General features: G+C 28.0%; 1 long non-coding RNA gene across 1 annotated transcript; it reads left to right on the top strand.

Annotated features, from left to right (window-relative positions):
• Positions 1-3,944: 3,944 nt before the first annotated feature.
• On the top strand, positions 3,945-4,975 carry LOC114175373. The gene is made up of 3 exons (XR_003602825.1): positions 3,945-4,389; positions 4,503-4,700; positions 4,829-4,975. It is a non-coding gene; the product is annotated as an uncharacterized LOC114175373 (long non-coding RNA).
• Positions 4,976-8,478: the final 3,503 nt, after the last annotated feature.

Below are 8,478 nucleotides of genomic sequence, written 5' to 3'. Positions count from 1 at the left end.
TCTCTTTTTCATAGTTTAAACATTATTATAGTAGCTTTTCCGAAAACAATATTTCTTCTCCTTTTCATAGTTCAAACATTAATATATATATATATATATATATATATATATATATATATATATATATATATATATATATATATATATATATATAACTAGTAAATCTCAAATCAATTCAGATATTACTTACCAATTCAAATACTAGAAACTAAAAACCCAACCTTTATGAAAAAATAGATTCAACCATAACCCAACCTTCTTAATGCCAAGTCTATTTCTACAATATATTCAATTCAGATATCACATTACAATTTAAATACATCCATAACTCAAAACACAATCAATTTCCCTTTTTCATCCAACAATTTCATTAATGACCAAAATAATTTCTCTCTATTAAATCATACTTCTAAAATAGTATCTTTGTTTCATCACTCATAACACAATTCGATCTCATCTCAAGATTCAATTAGCATTCATGATCATTTCAATTCATGAAACTATAATTTAATAAAATTAGAAATAATTTATTAGCTTCCCTTACCTTAAGGAAAACTCCCATAACAACTCTCCCCTTACACTATTTCACCACTTACAACGTCCTATTTACACAACCCAAAAGCTAAGTCAACGATCAAAACATAGTTCTAGGATGAAGGCTAGAGGAAGACATATCTAGATGACAAAAAAGCTATATGCAACTAAGGAAAATTGCATGCAATAAGAACCATATTTGCTCTCTAAGAAGAATTTGAACTTACTGTAAGATGAAATTGATTGAATTGTATGGTAGGATTCTTTGCACTGATTGCTTCTATTGCTTCTATTGCTTTAAGAGAATAATGAAGAAGATCAATTTACTAAGAGAGGAAGGGAGGAGATTGAAGAAAAACCTAGTGTTGGTGTATAGTCGGGTACGTCCCGACCCAATAAGGAACAAATGGTCGGGATCACCCCGACCCGAGTATGGGGTGCTCTCGCGCTCTGGCCCAGTTGTTGGGGTACTTCTCCAACACAACACATAGGGCACAATAAGTGTGACGACCGAGTATATTCCGACCCTTTTGTCCGTGTATATCCTGGCCCAATGATGTGACATATGGGAAATAAGATTATGGCATAGAGGTACAGAGGAGAAGCGCGCAATCTCAACCAAAAAAGGAAGGAGTTGATGTTTGGAGGAGTACAAACGAACAAACCTCAGCCAAGAAGGAAAAAGTTTATATTTGGAGGCGTACAGACGAACAAATCTCAGCCAAGAAGGAAAGAGTTGATATTCAGAGAAGTACATGCGAACAAATCCCAAACAAAAAAGGAAAGAGCTGATCTTTTACGAAGTGGCAACATGCAATCTCAATCAATAAGGAAAGAACCGACGCATATAAACTTAGTCAGAAAGGAAAGAATGGATCCTTGAATACAAACCAGACCGCAAATAACAATAGTAGGTTCGTTAAAAGACTAGTATAAATTAAGACCTAGTGAACACATAAATGTATGCTTTTCTCACTTAACCACATACACCTAATATCGAATCACTGTTTGACTTGAGCGTCGAAGTGCCTGCAGGTACCCCCCACCCTCAGAGTGCATTCGGCAGGGAGATCCAAGAGGAGTCCAGAGAGGAACAGAAGGAGGTTCAACATAGAGGGTTCTTGAGATCGTCTGGTTCCGTACTAAAATAGTACCGATCAGGTACACTTAGCATCCCAGAATTGAGAACCAAGGGCTTTCTGAAATTAACCTCTGCTTTTGAAAAACTCTCTTAAAACCACATATATTTTTATAATATATTTTAATAGAAAGAAAATGATTATTATAATAAAATATATACCTATATTTATATTCTTTTTATAATTTGTTTCCAGGTTCTCACAAAATCCATCTATAAATTTTATCTAGATAAAATTTTATTATCAATTGTTACCCTATCTAATAATTCTATTAAGTTATTAATATCTAAATATTATCATTATAATGGTTCTATTTAATAATTATATTATATATATGAATATACTCACACCTTTTTATTATCTTATTAAGCACTTTGACATACAATATTATCTATTATTTAAAAAGATAAAATCGAAAAGAAATAAAGACTAACACAAAAATCTTCTATTGTGCTTTCAGCTTCAAATTCTCACCCTCATCAACTTTCATAAAATAATATATTATAAAAGAGTATATTTGATGACCTAAAAAACATGTGAAATTTATAAAACTAACTCTAACCATCATAGAGTAATTACTATCACTATCATAAATTGTTGCAAATGTTATGAGAGCAGGATATCAAAATGCATGAAATAACCAATTCAATGTGAATAACTCATATCATCTCACCATATATTTGGAAAATTGCCAACTTTCTCATGTATCATACAAGATCACGTACACAAAATAGGGTAAGCTATTAATATATGAAACATTGTACACTCATTTATCATCACTAAGTGTTCATTTGGAAGTATCATTCACAAACATCAAAATCAAATGTTTGTAATAACAATCCATCTAGCGTAACATATTAACACATTTGACTTAATGTATAAGGTTTTCCCTTTCGCTCAACGAGCAGAAAAAGCTCACCCAATGATACAAAGAAGAGAGTTTTCAAAACCTTTGGCTTGCTTAACAAGACACTACTAGAGGTATACTCGCTCATCGAGTCCGGACTTTCCTAACAACTAGTTCCTTCTAAGCTCATTGGATTTTCATCAATTTACTTTTTCCCAACAACTAGGTACTAGGAGTAAAAGCACATAAACATACCTAGGGAGACCAAAATCATCTAGTGACTCAACCACCCTGAGCTCTTTGGAAGTGTATTAAAATATTTTCACTTATTGAGTATTTTACTTACCCAATGACCAAACCCTTAGGAACCCTTTTTCACAAGGCTCGTCTAGCGAGTATTGGCTCACCCAACGAGTAAAATTACTTGAGCTCTTTAGATTTTTAAAACTTTATTTTTGTTCAGTTGTTGGCTAGCTCGATCAACGAGTTTACATAATTTTAGAAACTTCACAGATATAACATATCATCAATTTGGACTATTTAGAAAATTTCACTCATTTTTTAGTTAAAGAAGCCACCATTTAGTTCAAAAGTGCCTTCAGTTAGAACAAATTAACTAAAAGGATATATCTAAATTGATTAGTAATCACACAAATTGACTAACAACCAAAATATCATAGTTCTCAACAAATTTCAATCACATTCAAAATCTACCAACCAAGAGCAAAGTATATCAACTCAAAGGAAAAGACCATCATTCTTTCCAATATCAATTCATTTAAATCAAAGATACCAATAGAAAATAGACTAACTTCCCTTGTTAGAAATCTCATGATCCTATCATAATTTTAAAAGGCTTGAATCACACATCAAAAAATATCTGTACACAAAAAACTCATATCAATAATATAAATACATTATAATGATCACAAATATATAAAGATTCATTTTGAATCCTTTAGAACCATATGCAAACACGGAAGAACGTTAACATGACTCATCAAATCATAACTTAATTATAATCTAATTGAACTTCAAGTTTATACACAGACTTCATTTTTCTTTTATGTTTTATCTATGTTATCTTTAACCTACCCACGGTCACAAATTTAGTATTGAAAGTTAAATATATATTGAAACATTTGATTAGATGATGATGAATTCGTTTATAGATACAAAGACTCTGTTGAAGTTAGTATCTAATACTATATACAATTTTGAACTAACAAATGGCAACTTCTTCAATATTATAATATATCTGAACCACTTCTATTCAAAATTTACTTTCTACAACAGGAAATATGGTTACGTGTCAATCTCTCTGAATTTTGAACATTAAAAATTAAATCAAAAACCAATCAGTCTCTCACTATTTTTTTCTAACCCTCCGTCTCCCACACACAAATCCTCTTTCTTATCCTCTTTCAAACCTTTTTCAGCTTCTTCTCTCCTTCTTCTCTCTCTCTCTCTTTCCCACTCATACATTCAAACCTCTTCAACTTTTTCTCTCTCTCTTTCTCAGTCGCACAGAACACCATGGCTTGCAGATAATCTTCAGTATTCATCTTTTACTCTTAAATTTTTACTCTCAGATTCATGACCACCGTTACCAACAACAAAAAGGTAACAACTTTTCTGGGTTCTTTCTTTGTTCTTGATGATTTTCGAGTATTGTTTTTCTTTTAGATCTACTTATTTTGGTTGGATGAATGTTCTCAGATCTACTTTTCTTTGTTGACCAAATGTGTTGGGTCAAAGTTTTTGTCTCAGATCGACTGTTGTATGGATTTGTTCTTCTCGGATCTACTTTTGTTTTGGTTGATTTTTTCCTCTGATATTCTTAAGCACCTTCACGAGACTTCAAAAAAGGTAACCACTCTTCATTTTTGTTGTTGTTCTACCATCTTCTCAGATATTTTTTCTTTCTATTAGTTTTTTGTTTGATGCATATTTTTCTCTGATATCTACATATTTTTTTTCAGATCTACTTTTCTTTTGGTACGAGATTTGTTGGATTTAGGTTTTTCTCTCAGATCTACTCCTCTTTTGAATGGTTTCTTTGCTCTCAGATTTTTTTTTCGATGTATAATGTTCGATTTATTTTTTCTTCTCAGATCTACCTTTCTTTTAGTTGATGTTTTGCTCTGAGAGCCTTGAGCAACTTGACGAATACAAAAAAGGTAACAAGAATTCTATTTTTTTTGTTCTTCTACCATCTTCTCAGATCTACTTTGTTTTTTATTATTTTTGTTTTTCATGGTAATTTTTCTCTAACATCTACTTATTTTTGTTCAGTGTATTTTTTCAGATCTACTGTTGGATGAGTTTGTTCTTCTCATATATATTTTTCTTTGGGTTGATGTTTTTCTCTGAGATTCTTGAGGACCTTCACCTTACTAAAAAAATGTAACAACTTCTGATTTTTTTTCGTTCTTCTACCATCTACTCAGATCTAATATTTTTTCTATTATTTTTCTTTTTTATGGATATTTTTTTCTGAGATCTACTTTTTTTTGTTCTATTTTTTGTTGGATAAATGTTTTGTTTTCAGATCTACTTTACTTTGTTGCATTTATTTATTTGATTAGTGTTTTTTTCTCAGATTTACTGTGTTGTTCGTATTTTCCTTCTTCTACATATGTAACTACTTATTTTGGTTCTATTTCTCTTTTGGATGGTTAATCTTGCTCTCAGATTAGCTTTTTGTTGTATATTGTTCTATTGATTTCTCTTGGTTGATTGATTGTATAATGTTCGATCGATTGATTGCATATTGTTCTATTTTTTTTCGTTCTTCTACCATGTTCTCAGATATTTTTTGTATTATTTTTGTGTTTGATGGTTTTCTTTCTCTCAGATTTTCTTTGTTGAAATTCTCTGTTGTGTCGATGTCAGAAAGGTAACAACTTATTTTGTTCTTTTTCAATTTTGTTCTTATTTTACTCTATTTTGTTTACTTATCAAAAAGGTAAACTCTTCTTTTGTTATATTTATATCTATCTGTTGGATGATATTTTGCTCTCATATAAGTATTCATTACAATATTAAATGAAATTATTGATTTTCCAATGACATGCATTAACTTTGAACTATCATGAGAAACAGTTCTGACGGTTGGAACCTCCTTTTAAAAAATATATAAACTCACTCGAAGAAGAATGTTTCTCACCCGAAGAAGAATGTTTACCAACTATTGAATAGTTTGCTCACTCAAGGATTTTCAGGTATATTTTTTTGATTTTTTTTTTCAAGTCTCAAGTTCTTTTGTGATTATTCTTTGATTTTGTGAAACAAAGTTCACTTTCTTTTTCTTATCCTGATTAGACCATGACTGCAAAATGAATTTCTGATGCATAACTCTTTATTGAGGAGGTTATTTTATAATTTTCTTGCCATGCCACTTAGTAATTTGAGGATACATTATGTTGGAAAGGGTATTTTTATGTTCTTGATTTTAGAATTGTAAATTCTTTCTTTAAATTTAGGGGTTTAAGACATTTTTCACTATATTGTCTCTATCTCTTTTTATGGTTTGTTTATTTTATCTTTGTTTGGAGGAAGGTTATTTGATGAAGTGGTCATATGAAAAAGCAAAGCTAGAACAATCAAATGATGTAAATGACCAAACAAGGGGAGAAATATTTAAACAAGCTGCAGAAGAAAACATCTATCCTCCTAATACCATATCAGCAGAGGCGGAGCATTACAGGTGCAGGGAGGGGCCTAGGCCCCCCCAAATATTTTTGATTTTTTTTCAAAATTATATATCTATTTTTGAAAATTTGAAAATTTGAAAATTTGAAAATTATAAATAGTATATTTTAGAAATTGATGATAATTAAATTGTATCTTTTTATTTTTTTTTTGTAAAATACAATATTTAATGTTAATAAATAATAAAACATAAAATCTAATATAATAAAAAATAAAATATTTAGTTTAATTAGTTTTCTAGTATTTGTTTTCGTCTAAAAATACCAAATTGTGACTAAAAAATTGTAACTAAATTGAAACTAAAAAAACTGAAAGACCAACTTACATTTTTGGAAACAATAACAAAAAAAGTAATTAAACCTAACATTTACTAAAATATTTTTTATTTTCTTCTGTCATTGTCTTTTTAATTTTTGACAAAATTGTACTCATCTCTCACTATCATATGTTTCTTTTATAAGAAAAATGAAGTTAGACACATACTCATTATGTTTGATCTCATTTCTCATCTGTTTCCTTCATTTCTCAAAGAAAAAAATGTAACTTTCTCTTGTCTTACTTGATGATGAAATATTAGTTTAATAGTTATTAAAATTATTTTTTATCTCATGAGCCTTTTGTATACTTATTTTTTATGATTATAGAAGAAAAAAATAATGTATTTTGTATTTTTATAACCGATTTTTAATTGTGACTTGATTATAATATATTTTTCTTTTAATACTTATGTCTCTCAATATTTTATTATATTATGATAAATTATTTTTTAATATATTTTAAAAAAACATATCGATGAATAATAGAATAATGGATTCATTTTGTAGAAGTGATAAAAGGGAAGCTACATGAAGATGAAAAGTTAAATTATACTTCTTCACATCTTTTTTTTAAAGTATTTAAAATATTATAGTAATAATACAATCTAACAATCCAATTGTTTTATAAAAGAGTCATTTTTTAAAGTGTTATACTAATGGTCCAATCAAATAATCAAAGAAATATATTATTTTGACCCCTCCAAAACTATTGGTCAAGATCCACCACTGCATATCAGCATGTCATAGAATCAGAGATGAAAAAAAACTCCATAAAGAAGATAACTTTATTGATCAGAAAAGTACAATATTTCGAGTTACTTACAATTTTAAATTTGAGTTTAAATATTTGTAAGTTAAACTTTAAGAATTTGTGAGTTACCAAAGGTCACATTTGTTGACCTCAATTTTCAATATTCCTTTAATTTATAAATGTAGAGACCTTTTATGTGTAAAGTATCTTGGTTTCTTAATAGTTAATTTGTAAAATATTTTATTTTCTTAATATATCAAGAATTGAAGTTTTGGAAATTTTTTCAATCTTTAATTTCTAACAATAGTTAATTCATACATAATTTTCTTTTTCTTAGATTTAGACGTAGCTTCTTAAAATAAACTTTCAAAAATCAACACTTACATCTTACAATATAAATGTCCATAATATACAAAAATAAATGAAAAAAATTTGGTCACACTACCAATGAAAAACTTCTCATTCTTTTTGTCTTCCAACATTTATGTTGTTAATATCAATAAATTTTCATCTTTCAAGAATTTTGCATCATTGGACTTCACATAACATTAATTATGAACAAAAACAATTCAATATTTTTCTATTTCAATACATTGCCAACATACAATAAAGCAAATCTACAAAGATGAAGAAAATGTAGATAATATATAATACACCGTGAAGAAAATCCATAAGATATGAATCTAATATACAATACATTTCAAATTTTAATTTTGTTTTCCTTTAACCGTTTTAAAGTTTACATTTTATTATTTTTATATAATATTTATGAATACAAATAAAACTGAAATGATAATTTAGGAATATTGTATTTAAAACATTTTTTTTTCGATTAATATTCTTGAAAATAGAAGGTTTCAACATTAATTTCCTTTCAATGTGTATTCTTTTAAATGTCAAAGAAGATATATTTTATTATTTTCATATATATCCTTATATTATTCATATTAATATATAATCTATATTTATATTTATATTAAGTTATATATATATATATATATATATATATATATATATATATATATATATATATTATAGGAGATGACGTTTAAGATATCTGTATAAGTATTCTTAAAAAATAAATTAATATATAATTAAGATTTAAGACATTCAAAAAGTATCATTTACCAACTTCAAACATATATAAAATATACAAATTATATGTCATGAGGTTAT

The sequence above is a fragment of the Vigna unguiculata genome, chromosome 3, assembly GCF_004118075.2.
Source record: "Vigna unguiculata cultivar IT97K-499-35 chromosome 3, ASM411807v1, whole genome shotgun sequence".
NCBI classification, from domain to species: domain Eukaryota; kingdom Viridiplantae; phylum Streptophyta; class Magnoliopsida; order Fabales; family Fabaceae; genus Vigna; species Vigna unguiculata.
This window is presented reverse-complemented; position numbering and strand designations above follow the sequence as displayed.